At 39.1% G+C, this 25945-nt stretch overlaps 1 protein-coding gene across 3 annotated transcripts in view; it reads left to right on the top strand.

Annotated features, from left to right (window-relative positions):
• Positions 1-2202: 2202 nt before the first annotated feature.
• LYPD6 (LY6/PLAUR domain containing 6) overlaps positions 2203-25945 on the top strand; it is a 111350-nt gene continuing 87607 nt past the window's right edge. For 2 of the 3 annotated variants that reach the window (XM_016151128.2, XM_016151129.2), the window contains exon 1: positions 2203-2347. The gene's annotated coding sequence lies outside the window, so the exon portion shown is untranslated. The remainder of the gene's footprint in view (positions 2348-25945) is intronic. The other variant, XM_016151124.2, reaches the window with a different exon arrangement.

Raw genomic sequence — 25945 nt, 5'->3', positions numbered from 1 at the left:
AAATTATGTAAGTTTCAGGTGTACAATTCAGCAATACATCATATGTATATTGCATTGTGTGTTCACCACCCAAAGTTAAACATTTTAGTGGTTACAAGAGGAAAAGAGGTGAGGGGGAGATAGAAAAGGGTAAAAGGGGTCAAATAAATGGTAAAGGAATGAAATTTAATCTTTGTCAGTCTTAAAGAGATACGGCAGCATGGTGGTGACTGGGTAGTAGAATAGTTAAGGTGGTTGCTGAAGCCTGGGTAAGAAATGATAAATATGTGGCAGCAATTGTATAGATGCTGGGGAGGGACAGATCTGAAAGCTATTCTAGAAGACAGAATTCAAGGGATTTGGTGATTGATAAGATGTGAAAGGTAAAGTATAAGGAGGATTTAATATTTTAGCTCTTCCGATGCCTGAAGAGTATTGTACCTTTGGAGAGAACTTATTTAATAACTGTTTTTTCCTGATTAAGTGTTTCATATTCTTTAGAAAATACAGTAAAGAAGAAAATAACAAAAAAAAAATCTATTATCCCAAAACACAGAGATAACCATTGCTGACATTTCCAGTGCATTCTTTGTATCATCTTTAAAAAATTTGTTTTTGAAAACATATCCTAAGGATTCCGTCTACACTGGGAACTCAGAGTCTCATGAATTCCATTAATATATTGAACTTCGCTTTGAACCCAAATATTAAATTTTGACTAAACTATGAGCTGAGTCAATTAAAAAAAAAATGAAGTGAGCTAGGTACATGGATAGGAATTTCAGAAGAAGGAATTTCTTCCCTGGAAACTAAATAAGTGACAACCAGGATATGCCTTCATTAGTACCATATTCTAATTCGTAGTCACTGAGGGCTAGTTCCAGGTTCAGTTTGATTAATTCATGTTCAAGTTATTCAACGTGCCAAACCCTGCAGGGAGACAGCACGGCAGTGATCACCTCGCATGTCCTAAGGTTCTAAAGGAGTGCTGATTATTTTTGCCCACTTGAGCCCTTAGCTTGTGTAAACTTGTGCACATAAACTAAGAGAAAACTTTCTGAGGCCAGAAGCTGTTAATCAAAAATACGTTATCCGAAGCCCTTCTAAACAGAATGGAAGTTATAAAAAGAAAACAAAGATATCTTTATGTTGAGAGGAAGTCGATTATGGGGAAGAGCAGAAGCAGGAAGATTTAGAGGAGGCCTGCCTGAAAAGAAGTTCGAAGAAAGAAAGTCTAAGAAGGATCTCACAGGAACACCACTGGGGCGTTCTCGAGCTCCCGAATCCCGGGCGGACCCGCGAAATTCTTCCTCCAGACCTTCGCTGGTCCTCCCATTTCCTGCCAGCCCCTGGTGGAGCTCAGGATGGAGGAGAGTAGGGTCATGCTCCGCTTCTGATACTCTGTATTGAAAAGTCCAGGAGAGTCCAACATAATTGACAACGGGAAGAGAAAAATCAATACCTCCTGAGAGGCAGCCGGGGGTGGGGGCTTTTACTTGGGGAAAATGTTGGCAGAGGTAGTAGAATGATGCCCACCAAAACCCTCAACCGGATTCTTAATTCCTCACAAAGACCTTCCTCGCAGACTCTCTCCCCCCTCCCTCGTCCGGCCCGCAGTGTGGATCCTCTATTGCAAAGGTCTAGGTCTGCCTTGCGTTCGGAGCTCGACTCGCTTTTCAGTCCCGTTTCTTAAGTGCAACGGGTCTCGCGCGGCCCTCGGGGTGGCGGGGAGTAAGATTTGGCTGGAGCCATTTCCCACTGCCAGGCTTTCCATCACTCGGCTGCTAGCTAGAGTGAGACGAGAGGCGCAAAGGGTCGCTCACAGGAAGGAATCGCTGCAGCCTGAGCAAACATTGCTCTTTTTGAACGCTTACTGGGAACGGGCTTCACCTGCAAGGTCTCAAATTCCGCCCGCGGGACTCGACTCACTCACTCAGTGAGCCAGGGCAGGAGAGCCGGGCTGTGGGCTCCCGAGGCCGGGAGTTTGCAGACTTGGCACTCAGGCCGCCCCTCTCGGAGTTCGGTCTGCGCGCCCGGCCAATGAGCGCATCCCGCGGAGGGCTCGGCCCCCCCGCGCGCGCTGATTGGTCCCGCGGCCGGCGAGGTCGGGCTGGCCGCGGCAGGCAGCAGGCGGCAGCGAGCGCCCGGCGCGAGTGGGAGTGGCGCGTGCGCCCCCCGCCGCCCCCTCCCTTCTCCGCTGCCTTCTCTCGCTCCCTCTTTTCCTCCCCCCTCCCTCGCTCCCTCCCCGCGTCCCCGGCTCCGGCCGCGCGCTGGCGGGGCTCCGCATTGCACACTCTGGGGGCGCCGCAGTGTTCGTGGGATGGGGCAGCGGGCTGCCGCTGGCGGCCGGAATCCGCGCGCAGCCGGGGTGAGTAGAGGCGGGCTTCCCGGGAGAGCACAAAAGGAGACTGAATTGGTGCCAGCGGCCCGAACTAAAGCGCGGCCAGGGCCAACCCAGTCGTGGGCTTAGTCCTTGGAGCTACCCCAGTGCTAGGATAGCACTACCTCCATCCCCAGGGGCCAGCGGAGGTGGGATCCTAGCCTCTTCATCCAGCTCCGGTGTTTTGTCCCGGAGTGGGCAATCAGCGCTGCGCGCAGCCTGGGCAGGTCCAGAGGGGCGTGCGTGTGTGTAGTGCTGGCGCTCAGAGGGTGGGATTTCGGAAATGTCAGGAGCTGCCAAGTTCAACGCGGGAGGAATCTTTCCCAAGAGTAATTCAGCATCTTTCCTGGGCCAAGCGTGTGTCCACCAGGAACTCCAGCCAGAGGGAGTTCCCGGGCGACGGAGTGGCAGCGCCCCACATGTTGCTGCGGGGCGGACGGGGGCGAGGGCTGGGCGGCGGCCGTGGCCTGGCTGAGCCCACCCGGAGCCGCTGCCCAAGGTGCAGTGAGCTGGGGCGCCTCCAGTCTTTGCGAGAACGCGCCAGGCCCTCCGACCACCCACCCCCGCGACTGACTGAGGCGCCGTACACCCACGGAGCTAGGGCTTCGCCTGGGCTTGACTTGGATACTTGCTTTTCTCTCCGGTAACAGCAGTTCGGTTGATTTACATTTGGCTAAACAGTTTTAGCTTAAAGCTCTGTCTTGTCTTTCTGACTCGCTTTGACCCCCACCACAGGTTCACCAGCTCTCCTCTCCTCCCCATTGCCTGCCCTCAGTATCGACCCTGTTCCTCAATGCGATTCAAAACTTGATGTTTGAACGTGATTGTATCCGGCGTGGTCCATGACATCCTAAGTGTCACAATCATTTTCCATTTCCTAGGGGACTACAAGCATTTGTTATAATTTTTGGGTGGAGGGGGGAGCAGATCTTTGGTAGCGATTTGTTGGTAGGATAGCATTGACCTCCCTGAGCTTATGACAAGAATGTTAAGCTTCTCCCTCTGGTAACCTACCCAAGGTGTGACCTCCAAAATTCAATTTTCTTTGTGGGAGGCTAGGGAGTTTAGATTCTCCAGGGGGAAGCTTATTTCTTGTTAAATTGACTTATGGTGACATATACTCAGTTCTGCTCTGCTCTGGCCAGCCATTGCAGATGCCATGATATTATTAGAGCAATTCCCTTAAAGCCATTACATTTTATTTCCAGTGAGAGGACTCGAGGTAGCTGCTTAAAATTTTGGTCTGCACCTTATTTCTCTGGAAGACATTAATGGTTACTGTATATGTGCTCACGTGTACCAAGTTTGCAAAGAATATTTGTGCAATCGTCCATGAAATGGTTTAATACACATTTATGTTAAACCCTTTAAATGTAACACATCTATCTGTTTTCACTTTTAGTTTCTACCTTGACTAAAGGCACTAGACTGAAACAGGACTTAAAAGAGGCTTCCTTATTTAAACAGAGGTTTTACAGAATTCTAGTCCATAGAGCACACAGTAAGCTTTCTGAGCTTGCAGGCACACAAAGGCTTTTAAAAATTGTGAATTGGTTCCTTGGGTTGAAATATCAGAATGCTTCCAGATGAAAAAGGTAGCTATGATTCATGGATCTATATTTTGAAGCTGCTGACAGTCTTTGTAAATGAATGTTTATATCATAGAATACACAAATGGGCTGATTACAGGCAAATAATGCCAAGTAAAACATCATGCCATATATTGCATCATGCTGTACAGTTTACATGGCATATTGAGATCTATTAAAGTGTCTGTGAGGAAGTCATTTTTATCACCCCCATTTTAGAGGTGGAACAACTGAGGTTCTCGGAGATTAAGAACCTTTTCTGAGGTGAATAGCAGAGTGCTAGTCAAGTTTTTCTTTTTTTTTTCTTTTTCTTTTTCTTTCTTTCTTTCTTTCTTTCTTTCTTTCTTTCTTTCTTTCTTTTCTTTTTCTTTCTTTCTTTCTTTTCTTTTTCTTTCTTTCTTTTCTTTCTTTCTTTCCCTCCATGTGGGGCTACACCTTTGGTGTTTCTGTTTCTAATTTCTTCATCTTCTTTGTATACCATTCAAACATGGTTTTGGAACCATTGTGTACCAGTCCCAAAAGGCTTTGCTCTTTTCTAAATATCACTTAGCTCCCACTAGGGTGTAGGCTGATAAAGATTTAAGGAGACAGCTAATATTGGTTTTAAGGAACTGTCCTTTTCAAAGGGGTATATTATTTTTATTAATGAGGTGTTAAATATACAAGTAATCAAAACCCTAAAGAATGACATACTAATGGTAATGTTTCAAGAAAACGAAGTGGCAGAGATATTTGAGAAACATGTAAGTCTCCTTCTTTATAAGCAGAATCTTTATAAACTCTATGGACAATTATAATTAAGCCCTAATAAATGATTATTAGTGCCATTCTTATTTTAAAAAGAATCGACAAAACAGACTACTTAAACCCAGAAGCACTCTGGAAAATAAAAAGCACCCACTTATCAAAAGTACTGAAATCTACATTAACTATTTTGTACAAATACAATAGAAGACATTGATTAAAGGGAAATCATGTTTTTACTTACATAGGCAGTGAGGAACTTAAATGATTACAGTAGTCCCCCCTTATCCACAGGGTATACGTTCCAAGGCCCCCAGTGGATTCCCGAAACCATGGATAGTACTGAACCTTATATGTGAATGGCTTTGGGGCCACTATTAAGTAAAATAAGAGTTACTGAGTACAAGTACTGCAATATGGAGACAGTCCATCTGATAATTGAGCCGACTACTAAGTGACTAATGGGCAGGGAGTATATACAGCATGGGTAGACTGGACAAAGGGATGATTCTTGTCCTGGGCGGAAACAGGGCAGGACTGTGAGAGATTTCATCATGCTACTCAAAATGGTGCACAATTTAAAACTTATGAATTGTTTATTTATGGAATTTTCCATTTAACATTTTTAAATTGCGGTTGACTGTGGATAACTGAAACTAAGGAAAGTGGAACTGTGGATAAGGAGCAGGAGCACTACTATATTTATTAAAAACCCATCATTTCACATCTTTTCTTGGAAAATTATTGCTCACAATATTTATTTGTGACATTGCATACTATTTATTAAGATATATAGAATTAATTTTGTTTGCATTAATGTAGGTAGGTATTGAGTTTATTAGTGATGAATCCTGGTTACATATGTTCAAGTCCTGGCTTCACATATACTAACTGTGGGACTTCAGAAAGTGATTGAACCTTTCTGTGCTTCAGTTTCCTTATGAGTAAAGCATGAGTAATAACAATGGGACCTACCTGATGAAGTTTTTCACTTTATCTATGCGACAGTATTTGGTGAGCACCTACTGTGTGCTATTACTACTCTAGGTGCTAGGGATGCATAGATAAACTCCTTGCCAATGAAATTGACAGTCTAGTGCCTAAGAGTTAATAATATGACGCAAATAAAGTGCTTAGTGTAGAACATAACACCTAGTAAATGCTAACTGTTGGTATCATACGTTTATTCAGGAAATCTTCACTGAGTGCCTAGCAGATGCAATGTAGATTGGAACATATAATGACAAATGATATATATTTCAATTCAGTTCAATTCAGTTTAATTCAGTTCAATATCTAATTCAATTCAATATCTAACAGGAGAGGGGACTCTGAAGAAAGACCTACCTAATGAGATACCTAATCTGTTCTCAAAAAGAGAATTCAATGAAGACATATAAGGGGAGAAAAAAGAAAGAATTACTTAAATCAAATTGCCCATAAGAAAGTGGGAACTATATGAAATTCTGCATGGGAACTTTTGATAAGAAAAATAAAGTTCTTATATTCAAACTCTTTGAAAAACGCTTAATACAGAGGAGAAAAGAAAGGAAATAGAAAGAATGCTTAGATATATGCAATGAATAAGGAATATTTGAAGGGTCAGTTTATTAAATTGAGCCCATGAAGGGTGACAGATCCCAGACACACAAAAAATGAGATAGCCAAAAATGAATTTGAAAAAATCCTTGCAATGGTTTTCTAAAACAATAATGAAAGACTCTTAAATATTGTGAAATGAGAATTGTAGAAGCACTTGGCTTATGTCATACCAAACATACTCGGAGATAAGAATATACAATGTAAATGAATTCTGTGCTTCTACTTTTGCTGAGTAATATTTCTACACTCAGACTTTCTCAAGCAATAAACACATTGGAGATAATCAGGAAATGGGAAGTGCTCAGGATATTCCAGACCTAATCAACAGACTAGATGCAGATAAATCACGAAGACTAGACAGCCATTGTGAAGTGTGTTGAAGAAACTTGGTGTGTAAGTGACAGCTCTGGGGCATTAGCTGGCATCTTTGGAGGGCTCCTGTCAAGAGAAGGGTTTCAGGCAGGACCCTGGAGCCATCGAACAAGATCCCGTCTCAGTGGACAATTGAGAGATAAGTATTCAAAGCAAACACAGATTATAGCAAATGCATCTTATTTTGTAGAAAGGAGGAATAATGTATGAGAGTTAAAGGAGGAAATGTTTGCGGCTGCAGAAAATGTGACATATTTAAACTTTCAAAAATGCTGATCAGGTTTTAAATCCAAGTTCTTTCTTTATTCGTGACCTTTCGTTGGACCAAGAAAGAAGAAACAGAGAGTAGAGGTAAATAGATACTTCTTTGAGCAGACAAATAGGCTCTTCCATGAAGTAGTTTAGGGGCAGTTTAATTTTATAAATGTTTACACATGGTGCACAGTTCTTTTGCATAAGTGAAAACCAAGATGGTAAAGTTGAACCATAGGAATAACTTAAAAGACAGCCTAAGTGGGAAGACACATAATAGAAGATTAAAGTCAAAATGGAATATTGAAGATAAATGTACTTGGGAAAAGCAATGCCAACCACATTTATAAGAGATGGTTTTAAATTCTATTGCCATCAGCAGTTAACAAAACTGGATAATATTCTCTCAGCTCTTTAAAAAAAGTGTGCCCACCAAGTTGAAGTCAATATTCAGAAGAGTAAGATATAAAATTAAATATTAATTAGTATGATACTATTTTTAAAAATGCATAGAATAATAAGTTTATATAAATCTTCTCTACTTATCTGTTAATCTACATAGAAATGTATCAACATATTAACAATGACTATCTAGGTATTATGGAGTTGCAAATGTTTTTGTCGTCTTCTTTTACTACAATATTTTTCAGATTTTCTACAATAAACATGTATTGCTCTAATAAGAAAAAGGATGAAAATAAGATGTAGTGTCATAACCTCAAATTTCATATGGTCTAATTATAAGAAACGCTCATTCGATGATTACTTCTATGTCTTCTGCAAATCTGTAGTTGGAGATTTTGCCTGTGTTTCCCCCCAAATAACCTGTATATAAAAGGCAGCATGTTTAAATATCATATATACATAAGTATATATGTGTATATGTATATATATATATATTTTGGTATTAGGAAAAAGTGTACTTTCCTTAGATAGTGAGAACTGAGAAATTGAAGGAGGTTCCATTTTTGCCATTACTATGAGGAAATGAAGAACCAAGTGAATGAAAGCCTTGTTGAGTCACTTTTAGTATGTAAGTCCCATGAGATCAAGGACCAAGTTTATTTCTTTCCTTTTTAACTCCATAATGCTTGCCTTGGTGCTTGGCATGTAGCAGTCTCCCAGTACATACTGTTAAATGTTTTGAATTGAATGAAAGAGCTGAAAGCTCCCATAGACACACAGAGATGTGAAATAAGAAGAGATCTTAGGGTCCATTTTATCCTCCGAAGTCCTACGACTCAAGTCTTCATTTAAATGTGATCTGTAAGTCATCCTGACATTCCTTGTACTTCTGGGCCATGAAACTGCCTTACCTTGGCCATCTAGGATCCTCTAGCTTATTCTTGAGTTTTGATTCGGATCCTGCCACTTGCTTCCATCTCTTACATCACTTTGTTTTGTGTTTGTTGTACTGGGGTTTTGTTTCTTTCCTTGGCTCTGGATTTTACTTTTCTCTCAGGCCTGGGCTTGTGTGCACTACCTTCCTTCCCCGCTTTGGACCCCAGTGCATATGATCCTGTGAGCTCTGGCCCCTTCAGGTAAGTAGGATCTTTGCAGGCTAGAAATATGAACCACAAATTATTAAATATTAACAATTGAATATTAACACCAGATCCCTAGGAGAAACCTGGGAGTCACTGCATATTGTTCTCCAATATCAGCTTAATAAGGTGCTGTGGTTAAAATATTCAATAACATACTTGGTATTGTTAGAAAGAACCTTAGCAGAAGGACAGATGATTTTATCTTGTTATTATATAAAATCTGGTATGTATGTTACTGCATGCAACTCTTACTGTCATTCCTCAAATAAGACAGACATGAAGGAACCAGATAAGAGCACTCGAATGATTAAGTCAGTGCCCAAGATTTTGAATGAGGACTTCAGAGAGGTAGCTGTTATCTGATGACAATACAAAAGAAAGAACTCTGGCTCGGAAAAATAAAGGTTCATGGGATAGGACCCTTATCTATACATTATGAAAGGTACTGCAAACTTCTTATATTCAACTAATTTGACTCCAAGGCATACATTGGTCACTCATGGCACCAGTGTAACCAGAGGCTATAAGACAGGAACCACTGCTTGCCATCAGGCATTCTTTTGTAGGAGTACTTAGCAGTCCTAGCAGTCCATCATGTGTCACAGCTCAGGTGTGAAGAGACGAGATCTATTTTGGACAGGTGTGTGAACCATCCTGGCTTAGACGCCTCATGCCCTGAGGCTTCATAGACAAAAGCTTCCAAAATCTCATTAGCTATGTGTCCCATTTCCAGAATCATGGCCCTCAGAAATGGCTCAAGTATGATGTCCTTATCAGGTAATTTTAGTTTTCTCTCAGTTTACCAATTAGGGGTCATAGTTATAACTAGCGATTACTTACCATACTAGTAACCTAGTTGACATTTATACCTATGGAGAGCCGGATATATACAAGAAGTCAAATTCTCATCTACATGGTGGCAAATAGAGAAAACTTGGATTATTTTTCATGAAAATAAAAAACTGAATACTTCTGTTAATATTTGAAAGCAAGTGATTTTAGACAGAAAGCAATATGCCCAAAGATTATGTAATAATACCCTTTTTTCTATCCTGCATTCCTACCTATTCATCCTTACTCTCTCTTTTGACAAGAGGGGATGCAGGCTAAAATTAAAAATAGGTTCAAAAAGCATCTTGGTATATGCATGAATGATTACCATATTAATGGGTTTTTAAGTGAAATGAAAGTATTGGGTGTGAAATCTTCATCTTTGATAGACCTTTTAGAAACCATAGCTGTAAGAGTTTATAAACCCCAGATTATCTACTATCTATGCCATTTTTTAAAAAAATTATGATCATTACTTGGATTATCAAAACAAATATCTTTAAGCATTCTAAATGATTAATAACAATACTGTTATGTGTCTGAGTGGGAAAATTTTGGGTGAACACTTTCAAAATATATTTCTTAATATTTTTATGTCCTAAAAAGCAGGAGAAATAAAGATTGTATTATTCTCTTCTCATTTTTTCTTTTTTCAGTACCAAACAGTATAACAAATTAGCAAATATATACATTATTTAAGTTTCCATCAAGACACCTAGAAATACTAGTTTCTTTACACCATTAAAGCAGTTTAAGTAATTCATACACTTACTTGCACTTATAATAGTAGCATTTATTACCCTCTACTTTTTTATTTGTATGGCTCTTTATCTATGGTACTCTACCAGCTTGTGAGGGAATGTGTTAATTTTTCATTGGCAGAGAGGCAGTATAGAGTAAAACCTGTTATCTCCTGTGTTACAGTTCTTGTCCCATCAGTTGCCAGCCCTGTGACCTTGGGCAACTTATTTAGTTTTCTCCAGTTTAACTGGTTACCATTAACTAGCTGGCTGACCGTTAGCAAATTAGTCACCCATCATCTGGGCTTCGTTTACTTGAACTATAAAATCAAGAGTCTGCACTAATTAAATTTTAGAATCCTGTCATTAATGCTGATCTAATAAAATAGTTTTGAGTAACTGAAAGTGTGTCATAATATTGGTATTTAGACAAAACTAAGTTAGGTGGACAGAGTTCTTGGCTTCTAAGAGCACAAGATCAATAATAATTTAAAATATCTAACACCTCTCCCTTGAATTTGTTTTCTTGCTATACTTTTCTTTGACTTGACTCTCCATGCAGAATGTTTAACTTAGAAGATTTTCATCTTGAAGTTACAAAACTTACTTTCAAGTGTTATAAAAATATTACAGCTTAAAAATACCTACTTTAATACAAAGTAATATTCTCTATTTATGTAGTGTCTTTCCATACAAGATCAAAGGAATAGTATTAGAAGTGCACAGTTTTTCTTTTAAGTATAACTTCATAGAAGAATTTTCTTTTATGGAATTCTTTTAATTCATATTTCAAGTTACCCGACCAAATGAATTCACAGAAACATTTGCAGCAATTCTGACTTGTTCTTTGTCAGACTGTCTGTCTTTGGCAAGAAGTATCCTTCCATTCATTATTTCTCAATTGACCATCTTTTTATTCTTCAAGGCCTAGTTCAAATGTCGTTTTTCCAAAGAAGAAGCCTTTTATCCTGATTCCCTCATTAGTATAAATTTTACTCTTTTATTTATATCTGTATTTTATACTGACATACTATTTTTAAAATATTTTAGATTATTATGTATATGGCATCTTATTTCTCTTGAATGCCAGCATGAACATATTGTCTTGCACAGAGTAACCCTTCAATAAATGTATTGAATGGAGTTATGAATCTCAGAGAGAAAAAGCTGTAAAGTTCAGAGAATATGGTGGGTGAGTGGGAATCACAAAAGACGGGTTTTGGTGGAAGGAATAGGTTTTGTATTTTACGACGACTGTCACTTGATTTGAGTCTCTGGATATCCACTAAGAACAAATACCACAAGCTGTAACCTTCTCAGAGACACTTCCCTGCTTTCATTTCCTAGGAGTACCGTCTAGGTAAGCCATTAATCACCATGACCCAGGACTTGGGAAAGTTAGCAATGCCATCTTCACAGGTGCAAATAAAAAGCTGGCTGCTTTATACTTTCATACTAAGCTGTACTGTGCTTTTAAAAGTGTATAGATAATTTCTATTAAAAAACAAACAGAAAAAGTTTCAGGAAAAAAAATTATTTCTTGTCCCGTCATCCAGGTTTAGGTATTCATATGTCATTTCTTAGTACTTTAACTGTATTAAGTTTCTCTAGGTTACATAGTGGCTACCTAGCTAGGTATATAGCATATGTTCCATGTGTTTGATCTTTATTCTATTGGAATAAAATGGAGGATGATGTATCAAAGTTGGTATGTATAGGTGCTATGCTATTGAAAAACTTTCTGAACTATCTCATAGAAGAGTCTACCACATGTAGTTAGGGCTGGCACTTTTTAAACAGAACCACACAAAGCTGGACCTGTTTAATCTCTAATATCCAGTGTTCTTCTTCCTGTTCCATTGTCATAGATTGGAATCACAGCCAGCTGCCTTCAAATGTTGTTTTAAGGAGCACCAGGTGAGATGTGGTTGGCTCAGCACCAACTCCACCCAATTCTGAGAAACAACTCAGGGTTCGTCTTCTACTGCTGCCAACGTTGTTATTCTTTGGTGTAGGCAAGCCAGACACATGGAAATTAACAGGATACAAAAGGTATTTTTCCCCCCAGAGTTATTCAGAGGCTCTAAGTTCTAAATGAAGGGCAGTACATAGTGCATAATGGAATAGCACTTTAAAGAAAAGTACTCTTTGTAATGGTATTTTCTTCTTGGCTTGGGAACTATATAGGAGAGACCTTTGCTACATAGGTAATTTTCAGGTATACCATTCAAACCGAAGAAATATGGAGTGCTGTAGCACCCAGAAGACATTGCACAGAAGCAGGTAAACTCATTTTCTATAGCTTCTGGGCAGTTCTGACAGTGCGTGAGGATTTCAGATCTCTCCAGGAGAAGCAGTGTACTGAGTGAGGTTAAACATGGAAAATGGACAGGAAAAGGGTGCAGAAAAACAGCTAAAGGACTTAAAATAAGAAAATGATCACCACTTTATAATTGGTTTAAGAAAACTTTCTGATCCTGTTCAATTCTGATCTTGTCTGGAGACCCCCTAAAATAAGCAGACATAAATTTGAGGAGAACCATAAGGCTCTACCTGCCCCGAATTATCAGCTTTGTGCCTTCCATGCCTCCATTAAAGCCACTTCCTTGGTAAGCCTTTGTCTCATTCTAGAGTCTGAAAGATTCTGTTAAAAGGCCTCACTGATGGGGAGGGCTTGCTTGCTAGTGAATGAATCCAAACTGATTAACAGTAGATTATTGGTCAAGCAGGCAAGTGAAAGTTGAGGCGATATAAGAATCCAAGGGGATTGAGACAGACACAGAGAGGCAACTGCATTGTGGTGAGGTGTGGATGGAATGGAAACATGGTGGGATCTTTGCTGTTTTTATTTCCCACTTTTAACCTAAACTCTCATCATTGCTATTTGCTGACTTATCATCTACTAATTAATCATCAGATTTTGGCCAACCTGGTTAACTTCTTTGAATGTCGGTTTCCTCATTCATTAAATGATTGTACAAGATCAGCATTTCTAGAGCAGGATCTGCAAGAAGAGACACTGTTCTTCGAGCTTAGGAAGGAAATAAAAAAGTCAAATATATTTGGGCAACAGTGGGTTAAATAGTATTTTTTAATTGCAAGACTTTTCAGGACTTGTAGTGCCTGAATGCTCAATCTAAATATCTGGGAGGAGGTGTACTATTCAGCAAATCCCAAATCTGTTTGACAATGGAACCCATTTTGAAGGCTTATTCTGAGGTCAAGAGTCCAGTGTGAAATATTGGACTTGCTGATGTCCGAGGTCCTTCTGGGTTTTAAGTTCTGTGACTCTGCAATTAGACAGTTCACCTCTCTTCTTGAATATTTTCTAGCTAGCTTTTTACCTCTTATAGAGTTTTTTTGTGTGTGTGTTGTACATAAACCTTTTGATCAAAATGTGCTCTGTTAGAAAATTTCTGCATCTACTTGAAGAGCACCTTGAAGCAGTGCAAACCTGCAAGCTCTGCATTTCTCCCTTTACTTTTATATTTAGACTACCAAAAGTCACAGACAGTCGAACCACAAATAATGAAGCCCCCAAATACACACACACCCTAACAAAAATATTGAAACGTTTATATTAAAAGAGGGGATAATTTCAGAAAAGAACAATTTATAAAGTACCCAGATTTTATTCTGACAGGTATTTCTGAGCAAAGCAGTAAAATTAATCACAGAGCTGTAACATAAAGATGAAAAGATGAATGCTAAATATATATAAAATGTGCTCTATTCTTCCCTTCATTCCTAGGATTACAGAAGATGTTTATTACACCTCGCCCCACCAATACCAATTTTGAATTTTCTATTTGGCTCCTGCCAGATTCACCCTTTGCTTAATCAGGAGGTGGTAAAATCTGGGGAGTTCTGAGGAGGGAGTGGAGGCAATTATAGAGAGGTCCAGGGCACAACATGGCTAGGGCTCGATTTCATCTCTTACTAAACTAAACTTCCAGAAGTCATACGGGATGGTCATCTGTCATCTCCTGAGTTTGAAAGAAAGAGTAAGGATTCACACTGGCTGTTTTTCATATGTAATCATTACACTTTGTGAATTCTCTAAAATCAGAGTACTCCCAATCTCTATAGGTAACCTACAGGTAATCTAAAATAGATAATTTATAGTGGGATATGAATTTGGCTTCCTTCATATGTTCTAAAAAATAATCTATTAGGTAATATTAGAATTCAAAAGCCAACATCAGATACTAATTTCCCTTTACAATTAAATTTACATGTTGCTCCATTTCTAAGGTTTGGTTGTCTATCCTTCACCCTTATTTAAAATTTTTAAGAATCTTTATCAAAAGTTCTGTTATTTGAATTCAAGCTTATCTCTGATGAGACATCAGTATTCCTATTTAGTTTTTTTTTGTCTTGTTAAAGAAATCAGAATTAGCTGTATATATTTAATTATATTTTTAAACTCTAAATTGAATTTTGAAATTTGGTGAACAAGTAAGTGATAACTTTTTAATATAATATAATATAATTTTGGCTTGATCAGAGATCTTGTGGTTCCTCACTTCATTGAATTGTCTTGGCAATTTTTCCAAACCATGATGTGCTCCAGTTTTTGAATTCATCTCTCCCATTTTTAGAGGCTCCCTTTTCTATTCCCTTAAACATATGAAGAGTGCATTAATTCATAAACCCTGTCACAGAATAGATGCCCAGTAGATATTTGATGAGCAAGGACTCTCCCTAGTCAATCAGTGTTTGCTGAATAAATGAACAGATTAGTTAAGGAGTGGTGCTTCCTGTAATTGTTACCACTGCGTTGCCAGCAATGTAGCCGTTACCTGGCATACAACACTATTGTTAACAATTAAAAGTAAATTTTTTATAAGTTATAAACATGATGTTAATTAGCATTTAATGTTTCTTTTACTGTTTTTATAAAGATACCCAGACAAAAGAATTCTACGTAGAAATTTTTGTACAGATTTCACAAAGCAGAGCAGATGTAGCCATAGTTGGTTTTGTACTGCAGCAGCTCAGGGAACTTTGAAAGCGGCCTGAGTCCTCTCACGGAGGAATGAGCTGCTGTCTGTGGGAATGAACTATGGGAATCATGGGACTACGTGCCGCAAAACCACTAGGTAGGGTTTGTTTTGGTGTATTACAGCCTTCCTTCTTTGGACTGCTCAGTAATTTATGGACGCAGGATTTCCATAAAGCTTTCTGTGTAACCTTTTCCTGTGAAAAAAGAGTCTAGTTTGCATTTGGTCTTTACTTCATTGTTTATGTTTTATAGGGAATGCTCTGGGTGTGTAGAAAGACTGAGACTTCTCAGCTACTTCTCAGACTTATTGACTGGTAGTTCTTCCTTGTCGAAGACTAGTTATTTGGGAGATGACAGTGTACACAGCCTTGTCCTTTCAGAGAGGGGAGGGGAAGGCTCCTTCCTCCTCTGTTGCAGTTCCCTGATTTCCGTAATTCCCTAACGAGTTGTCTCGGTCATCACCAACATTACCACTTGGCAAAGTGGAGCTGATTTATTAAAAACACTTGTCCATTTTAATAATCACCCTATTGGCGCAAGAACCCAAATGACTTGTTTTGTGACTTGGCATTGACATTGATTTTATTTGCTGTCATTTACCCAATACATGACAGTACTTAAGTTTCCTTTCCCATCTCTTTTGGGTATATATTTGTGTCATTTTTTTGGCAGCACTTAAGAAACTGTCTCTGGAGATTTTGAGAATTGTTCATACTTGAATAGAGATTATGAGCTTAAGTTTGAATAGCTTTGAAACGTTTTAAAAATAGTTATATCCTTTAATATCGTATCAACACTATCTACATTTAATATGTCCAGCCATTTGAATGACCCAATATTTTACATTTGTCAATGCAAATATGACAATAATCAGGCACCAAGTACTTTTTTCTGAGCCCTACCCAGGGATATAAAAAGGAAGGGTAAGACATGGCAACTGTCTTTATGAAACTTGGAATTGGCTTCTCTGTCTCTCTCTTTAAATATTTGAGGGCCAACTTGTGCCAATTTCAGTTCAAGGAGGAAACACAATAGTGAATGAAATAGGCAAAAGCCTCTGGAGATAAAGCAGTGAATAAGGCTCACGATAAGCCCTGCTCTCACAGAGTTTACGTTCTACAGGGATGGGGGCAGAAACTAAGGGAGCAAATAAAGAAATATGCAGTATGTTAGACGGTGATATATGCTATGGAGAAACTGAAGTGGGGAAGAGGGAGACGGAATGTCAGAGCTGGGTGGGAGGCAGTTGGTAACTTTAAATGTGGTGGTCTTGGAAGACTCCACTGAGAAGGTGTCATGTGAGCACCTGGACCAGGTAAGGGAGAGTGCCATGGGGACGGACCTCTGCAGTTAAAGCCTTCTAGGCAGAAATACAAAGGTACTGCAATGGCTCTCAAAAGAGCAAGGAGACCAGTGGCAGGAGCAGAATAAGCCAGGAGAGAGTAGTAAAAGGTCAACGTCATAAGGAGACAGGCTATTCATCACACTGGGCCTTAGAGGCTATTGCAAAGCTATTGGTTTCTTTCATTTCTTCCTTCCTTCCTTCCTTCCTTCCTTCCTTCCTTCCTTCCTTCCTTCCTTCCCTTCCCTTCCCTTCCCTTCCCTTCCCTTCCCTTCCCTTTCCTCTTCCTTCCTTTCCCTCCTCCCCACTTCCTTCCTTTCTTTCTTCCTCTTGAGTGAGCTTGGGAGCCATTGAAAGAATTTGTACTGAGGAATGATCTGTTAAAACATATGATTAAAAAGATCACTGGATACTGTGAGAATAAATAATAGGAAGGAGGGGGCAAAGTTGGAAGAGGCTGTTGCAATAATCCAGATGATGTTGGTTTAGATCCAGGTGGTTGCAGTGGAAGTGGTGGAAAGGGGCACTTCTTGTCTATTTGGAAAAGAGTGGAGGAGATAGGATTTACCAGAGGGCAAGAGGTGGGGCATGAATGAGAAGGTGGAATCAAAGATGGTTCCCATTGTTGGGGTCTGATAAGTGGATGAGTGAGGTTATCATTCACTGAGATGGGAATGCTGAGTAGGGACATATTTGGAAGAGGATCTGATCAGCTTCAGACACCTAACATTTGAGATGCCTATTAGGCTTCCAAGTGGAGATATGGAGTCGGTGATTGGGAACATGAATATGAGTTCAGGGGAGAGGTCTGGACTAAAGATATAATTTGGGGAGCTTTATTATCTCTGTAAAAGCCAGGAAGCAGGAGCAGATCCACAGCCTGGCAGAGCAGGCTGAAGACAAGTTGCAGTTGTGTGGTCCTTTATTATTTGCTGTAGGCACAGAGAGAAATCGGGATTTGTAGGCTAGAAGAGACGAAGCAACTTTCACGGCAAGTGTGAGAATTGAACTGGTCCTTGCAGATGGGAACTGTTTGGAGTGGTACCAATAATGAGGGGAGGACATTTTGGTCAAAAGGTACCAGAATTAAACATAGCACAGCCCCTTACTAGGAAGGTAGTAAGGGAAAACACATCGAAATCACAGTAGAATTTTTTGACGCATGGAAGAGGATGGATTTCCAGTCTCTGTTCAGTCTATTTCCTAGGATCATTATGCGCAAATGGTAGTGAGACTTGGGTCCCATTAAAATCTTGAACATTTTCTGACACTTTGCTAACAGCTTTTTCTCCAAATTCCTGTAGCTGGTGGCGTCTTATATTTTGTAGTAACTTGAAACTGACATGAGGAATTTTAAGTACATATGTTATCAAAACAGATGTTTTACAGACTTTATAGACTAACAGGAGGTCATCTCATGTTTCAGAAGACAGCCTGGAATTTGAATTTGGTTCTCATTATTTTATGTTCTCCAAATAACTATGTTGGAAATTTAAAAATTTATTAGCAACTTTCCCTTGTTTTTGGATTTTAGAGAAATGGCAATTTCAGTAAACCTGAGAAAAAAATGATATGCAGTGTTACCTAGAAGCAGATTGTTGAATAACTTTACTTGCCTGATGATAAATTTAAAGCACATAAGTATGCTTGCCCTGGAACTTTGGGGTCATATTTTATATAGGAATAAAACAAACAAACCAACCCTGTATCCTTTTTTTAATTTTTTGAGGCAAAGTGATATTAAGAGAAAAATGAACTTCACAGAATAATGCAAGGGATGCCAACTTCTGAATAAATGATTAAAGAAATTTGCCTCTTGTTCCCTCTCCCCCTACTTTTTACTAGAATCTAGAGGAGAATCCAGTTTTGTTCTTTTTCTGTGTAAAAGTTGTTCTTGGAGTTGCAAAAGCTGTGAACTTTGGCAGAACTCCCTGAGTTAAGAGCAAATTATGTTTTTATTTGTTCATTTTACTTTAAGAACACCTTTAAAACAATATGATGTTAATTGTTTGGCATAACCAGGTGTGACACTTCCATATCTGCATTTTTCTTCTGGTTTCAAGAGGGTACAGAGTACAGATCCAGCAGGCCTCATTGGTTTATGGGTCAAGCCCACTGGGTGTTGGCTGGAGAGCAGCAATCAGTGAGTAGAATGGCGAGGCCTCAAGCACTGTCCAGTAGAACATTCTAGCCTCTTCTATGGTGACAGAAATATTCTATATCTGCATGGCCAATATAGTAGGCACTAGCCACATGTGGCTACTGAGTTCTTGAAATGTGGCTCATAAAGTCGAGGAACTGGATTTTTGTTTTATTTACTTAAATTTAAATAGCCACACGGAACTAGTGTCTACTGTATTAGATAGCATAGCTTGAGCTGACAGCTCATCTTGGTTTTCTGAAGCACTTGGGCCAGTATCAAGGGGATTAAATCAGTGTTTCTTGGATGCAGTATACAGACTCATTCTAACATTCATTCATTCATTCATTCATTCATTATTTATGCCTTCAACATATTGTTGACCAATGTATACAGTAATCTAAAACACTTCTCTGCCTGCTCTTGGTAAAGCACAGACTCTGGCATGAGCCTTTGGCATTTTGATAATAACTTTGCTAGGATGGAAATGCTCATTAAGTTCAATGTTTATAATTGAGTTTTATGGAGTTATTTTAAGTATAATGGTCTCACCTAGACACAACTTAGAATTTATTCACATGTTTGGCTTCATTGTAGTATGTAAGAAATGATTGTTCCAAAATGAAAACCTCACTGCTTGCCGGAGATGCAGCATGCAATGTTAAGGATGGGACGCACATTACTATTCATGCCTTTTTAATTGATTAGCCTTTAAGGCTTCTGAAAGCCTTTAAAAGTTGTTTTGTCAACATTAGACCAGCTGCTGTGTAATTATGGTAGCTCTTCTTGCAGTTAAATTCTTTTAATAACGTGTTCAATCTGCCGATGCCAAAGTGCTTTGAACCTGTGATATATACTATCGAGAGCTTTTGTTTTTACTTACAGATGGTTGGTGCCATTTTCTGGGCAACTCTGTAGAATTTTCACAGAAATTTTAAAGATGAATTACTTCAAAATGGGAGGCAAATGAATTTGAACATCAGGTTACTCCTCCCCCTATAAAAATTGTTTATATGTGACTTGAATTTTGAACTTGACTTGTAACAACCTAAATATGCTCATTAAAAAAAGAAATCCCCACCTTGAAACCTCTTTAAGGCTCTTTTCTTTGACTATCCAGCTTGTAAATCAAACATTTCGGTACCTGTCGGATGATAGTGAGAGCCATGGGGCTTGTGATAGACACTGCTGCTTAGTGAGGAGCCAGGCTTGGTGGTGCTGCCTCCCGTGCAGGGGCAAAAGCTGCCCTTAGCAGTGTACTTTGCTATTTTTTAAAAATGATTTATCCTGAAGTCTGGCGTGAGAAGCTGTAACTAAGGATTGGGGCTGGTGTCAGAAAGAGGCACACACAAGACCCTGAGCTTCTTTCCTCCTGGTCCTCACCATCCCCTTCGTCCTCCACACTCAGTGCAGCATTTCTGTGGACAGGTTACACTGGTGCTTAAGGCAGTTACGAAGCGGGCAGTGATGATGGTGACTATGGAGGCTGCTTATGGTAGCTCAGGCCATTTAGGTAACTTCTTTCCTATAGCATTTTAAGAAAGAAAGACAAAGCCATTGAAACTAGAGGCACCTGGTGGAACAAGAGACTAGACGGAGCTACGGCTGGCTCTTTCTGGCTACTTTGTTCAGTTTAAGAGATGAATCTATGTTATTGGGAAACCATAAAGTGGGTTCTTCAACCACCTGTGCTCACCTTTTCTGTCCGCTTTGTGGTGTAAGGAGGCTGGGATAGAAATTGACCTTTAATTGTATGAAAAAAGCCAATCTGCTTCAAGTTTGAATAAAAGTTCAGGAATATTAATGATCTGCAGAATCTGGAGAAGAAGCCGTCCTTGACAGTATTGCCTTATATCATGGCAGGGCCAGCCAAAAATTGTGCCTCTGTGCTCACTCACTCGGGATGTACAGAGTTCTTTGCCTTGGAAGCTCTTGAGCCCTGCAGCATTTGGGAGGTTTGAGGAGCCATGGACATGTGGCAGGTATAGAGTACTTGTGGGTTATGAAGTAGTTGTTGAGATGCTGCTGTGAAGAGAACTAGAATTTATTTAATTAAAAGTTGCCTAAATTAATTATATTTTTTCCTCTGGGGCAAAAATCATTTATGGTAATTGGCTTAATCTTTTTGAAGTTATATTAAATGTTAATTCAGAATGTTTTTAAGATTTTAGGCTGGTAGCATAATCTATCTACATGTAACCAAGAAAACTAGCATGAATCTCAGTGTTCTATCTCTAAATATAAAAACTTGTTAATATCATTATACATTTTTTGGTGACATCACTTTTGCTAGAGACATAGTTTACATTGATATGATCAGAATTAAATATGCCTTAAAGTGTCAATTCTAGTTGCTTGCATGAGGCCTGGTCTCATCGATCATACCATGTAAACACTTTATATGCTTTTGTATATAATGTTTATCACATTAGCATTTTATGTGCTTTCTAAAAGACTCATATTTAGTTTTAGAAAATTATAAACTTTCAAAAGTATTCTGAGGGCTGAAAATTTGTTTTTGTTATTCTCCCATAACAATTTCACAATATCTTGAGATTGCACTGAACCAGGGAGGCGAGATGTTGACTTTAACCTCTGGTGGTAAGAAAAGTCCTGGCAGTCATAAACCTGCATACATATTTACATGCTTACATCCAAACATATGAGTTATCAGTTCCCAAAGAACTCTACTATAAGCAAGGGAATGGATTTGTGCACACTGAGATGGCGGAATGTCATGGAGACCTTTGCTTCTCTAACTAGTCTTCCCTTTAAGTCTTTTATAATTTTCAAAGATACTCAGGCATAATTTTTTCTTTATCAAGTATTTAGATTCTTGTTTCAAAGCAGCAAAAATCCAACTCAAATTCACTTAGAAAAATTTATTTTTAAAGGATTATCATGCATGGAGCAGAATGGATTTTTTTCATGTCCCTAAGTTATTTTCTCTGGACTCTGTAAGGTTTGGATTTTGCACTCTGGGTCTATGTGCTTAACTCATAGTAAATTTTTATGGTGATGGTCTGTGCCACCCCTCCCTTGCATGATTAAGTATGAAATAATTAAAGGAAGAGTCAGGCAATAAAACTGCTGGAAGACCAGGACCACAGCTGGGCCTCACTAGCAGAGACTTGGGTTAATCATATTCGCTCCTCATCTCTTGGTTTCTTTCAGCGTATTGTTTCATTCTTTCTCACTGCAGACCATGTACAGAGAAGGTGGGAAAGGTGACCTCAAATGATTCTGAGATGCAACACCTTTCATAGTTTATGCCACCATGTAGGACTGCCTAATGCTCTCTTTGGTCCCAGAGTCAACAGTCCTGGGAATGAGAGCCGATTGGCTCAGCCTTAGGCAGATGTCAACTTGGAGCTATCAGCTGTGGCTAGGGGTAGGACCACATTATACTTGTCATTGGCAGCCTCTTTCCTGTGTATAAAGAAAAGGAGAATCAATGTGGGCTGAAGAAGCCTGATTCATTTGGGACGTCCTCCTCCCGCATACGTGTATACATCACTTCTCTCTTTCCAACCATGCCTATGTGGCCTCTTCCAGATACTTTTTCCCCCTTCTCTTCTGCTTTGCACGCCAGTACTTTCCATGGTTTGCTAAAGAATGTGGGACAAGACATAGTGTAGATAGGAGGAGAGTTCCCGGGTCAGTGATTTAGAGCAGCTCTTTTCTGGTCTTTTCCCTTGAGCCTCAGTGATACTCATCTTCCTTTGCATAATGCAAGGAGAAGTGGCCACTCGGGAGAAGGCAAATGAAAAGGTCAAATGACGAAGCTCAAATCTGCCTTTGGCTCAGGAGATAATGCCCTTTTCTAAAGGCTAAATGTTTTCTCAGGATGAATGGATCAGTCATGAGTCTAAAATTTCATGACTACCTTAGGAGATATTAGATTCTTTATGGATGTATAGCATGGATAATAGTTGGAGAAAAGGTACTTTTGATTGTTCTTCATTTCCCAATTTGTTTTCATTATCCAAATTCATTTGCAGATACTGTTTAGTATAATAAACTTTTCCAAACCCATTTAAAATGTAACTTCAAAAATATACTCGTTTCTATGTGTGTTCGCTTCGATAGGAGTCATTCTTTTCCCCCCAAGTTAATGGTGCTAACTCACTTACGTTCTGCTTTTGACAGCCATTCAGCAGTGATGCATTCCCAAAGGAGTTGCAGTTGCTTTCTAAATCGTGTATTTTCAGCTGCTGCCTACTTATCCCACCTTGATTGGCATATAACCATTGAATTAGATTTCTCTCCTATTGAAGAGAGCTTTATGAGCTTTAACTTTAAGTGCCTTGATCACAGTCTGATGCTGGCATTATAATCGACACCGAGTAAGCACTTTTTGCTGGAAAAGGCATTGTCTCCTCGGATTGAGGGAGGATTTGGATACGCAGTTGCCAGACAGTCTTTCCCAGGGTTCATTTTAGTGTGCTTCTGGGTGGCTCCGTAGGTGAACACATTATTAATAATCTCACCTGGCACATGTTAATGTGTTTATTTTATTTCTGCTGTGAATGCTGATCATATTCTCTGAGAGCTGTTTCTCTGGGGTTCTTGACTCATATGGTCATAAATGTATCCCTGAAGGGTACGTAGCTATTTTAGACAGAACAAAAATAAATGCCCCACTGTTTTGATATTACCAATTATAATCCCAGTGCAGCATGAAATTTAAGGTGGTGATAGTTCAATTTCTACTCTTTTTGACATGATGGCAAACTAAATAGAATGTTAAGCATTTTAATCAAACAGGTTTTGCTGACCATGTTGTGTGCTTGGTTCATTCTCCCCTAAATCATAGAGTACATCACATTTCAAAAACAGCACTACCTTTAGAAGTTCTTACCTTTTAGTCATTGATAGTAGATAAACAAAAACTGTTTTCTGGATCTATACATGGATTTTGAAGAAAGGAATATATCTTTGCCTTGGAGAGACCAAACAATGCACTTGATATTTCTTCTTCTTCTGTTATCATATCCATTCATTCAATTAACGAACATCAATTATGGCTTGTTCTACCTCTGGAAAGTTGAAACTTAGTAGGGAGATATAGACATATAACAAATGTACAATAAATAATTACAGAAATCATGAGAGAAGACATAATAAAGAATTATAGAAATCACCTTAGAAGGTACAGGGGACACAAAGGAGGGAGTGGTCAATTCTGATCAGGGAAGGCTTTAACGAGAAGATGACAGCTGATGCGGGCCTTCTGAGCAAGATAAGTATACCTCAGGAGGACAAGAATAAAGGGGGAAGAAGGTGATCCAAGACATAGAGCATAAAGCAGCATGGGCAATTGCAGGAAGCCACATGTTTGAATAAGATTAAGGTGAAGGCTAGAAGGGTATGTGTAGCTAGAATGGGATACAAGAAGGTAGAAGCCTAACCATATATATGTGCCATATATATTTAAGTTAGACACACATGTATATGTATATATATGCTTATATATGCGTGCATACATGTACTGTATACACATATGCATATATATGTGTATATATGTATGTGTATGTATTGTGTACCCAACTAAGGAATATGGATTTTATTTTGGATATTAATATTTTTTAATCTTTTTGTTATCTGTTCCTTAATTTAAGAGGAAGGTGAATACTCCTGTGATTCAACCTGGGGAAGTATAAGAATCTTGAGGGGGTGAAGGAAAGGGGTACATTAATAATTTGAAAAACCCAAAAGATGATTGTGCTAAGTCCCTAAATCCACTGAGAATTACAAGTAAACCTAGTGGAAGTGACTGAACACTTTTAAGTGGGGGCTTATATTGTCTTTTAATATTGGGGACTTCATTAGAGTACTATCTCAATTTATTATTTTCTAAATAAAATATTTTAAAAATTACTTATGTGCCTCCTCCATCGCTAGGCTCTCATGATTCTCCATGTAATTTTTTGATACCCAACAAGAAAAGTCATTCATTGCCCTGTTGGCACAAATACATTTTAAAAGCTAATGAGAGAGTAGTATTTGGGGACAGAACACAAAACAGAAGTTGAAACAAAATGGAAGCTATTATTTGTGGCTTCATACTTTTGATTTTTATGATGCAGGTCACTTCTAGGACTGCATAGGGGTGTCCAGGCCAAGTGGGAGAACAATGGAAGGGAAGTATGGCTGGCATACTACCTGGTACATAGCAGGCGTGCAATGGTTATTAGTGCACTTGCCCTCTGGTTTCAAGCTCTAGCCTCCACTTTTTTCTTAAAAAAAAAAATATCAGTACCCATTGGATTTTCTGTCTGTAGCTAATGTCAGGAGTGGCTGGGAGAAGTGGTTGAAACTGGGGAGAAAATAATGATTCAGATATTTCACCCATATAATGTTAGACTGAGAAGGAAATTTATTGATTTTCTAATACCTACCACCTTTCTCTCACTTCACAGATGGGGAAACCAAGGCCCTGAGGGATTGAGCTACTTGTCTAAAAGTCATAAATCTAATAAATATCAGACAAGGACCAGAGTCCAGGTATTCTGACTCCAAAATTAGATCTTTCCAGATTACCAGACATGTTGATGTCATTTCTGCATGCTTTCCTTTTTGGCAAAACAATCAAAGTTAGCCCCATTAGAGGTCCTCATCAGTGCATGTGAAACATGTCCCTCCATGAACTACTTACCCCCTCTCTCTGTTTTTTGGATCACTTAGTGGCATCAGTGTTCACCAGTTGCCTGAGCTAGTCATTTCAGTATCACTTTTCTCTCCCTTTCGTATTCGCTTGGTCACTTGGTCCTTTTGATTTCACTTGGGAAATGAGTCTGAAATCCATCTTTGCTTTTGTTTCCTGCATTCCTTCCTTTGTTTACTCTTACTTCCTTTTTTTCCCCCTCTAGACTATTGAAGTAGTTTTTAAATTAGGTTCTGCCTTCTGCAATTCACTCTCCTCACTGCCCCAGGAGTTTTCCTTGTAAAACATAAATCCGAAAAACAGGTTCAACAGCCTTCAATGACTTCTTTCGGTAAAGTTCCCCTGCTCTGCTGTGGCCCTTCAAATATGACCTTAATGTCCCTCTTCAACATTTTCTTCTTTCCATTTTTTCCTCCTTTGTCCCCTAGACTCTAATCATACCAGCCCATTCAATATTCCTAACTTTTTCCATGTGCTTTTCTGGGAACCCTTCAACCACAAGTTTAAATACATATCATTGCCCAGTTCCATTTATGTGTCACCTTCGTCATGAGGCCTTTTCTTTTCTTGGTTGAGTTAAATGGATCCATCCTGCTACCTCAGAGCACTTCATTTATACTTCTCTAATAGCCCTGAGTCTGTAGACTAATGCACACTAGACTTTGTTTTCTTTTTTTATATGTGTTTTATTCAATAGTGTGTGAACTCCTTAAACTCAGCATTTGTATCGGATATGTTCTTGTGTTTTTGGCATC

Source organism: Rousettus aegyptiacus, unplaced genomic scaffold (genome assembly GCF_014176215.1).
Source record: "Rousettus aegyptiacus isolate mRouAeg1 unplaced genomic scaffold, mRouAeg1.p scaffold_m13_p_2, whole genome shotgun sequence".
NCBI classification, from domain to species: Eukaryota; Metazoa; Chordata; class Mammalia; order Chiroptera; family Pteropodidae; genus Rousettus; species Rousettus aegyptiacus.
This window is presented reverse-complemented; position numbering and strand designations above follow the sequence as displayed.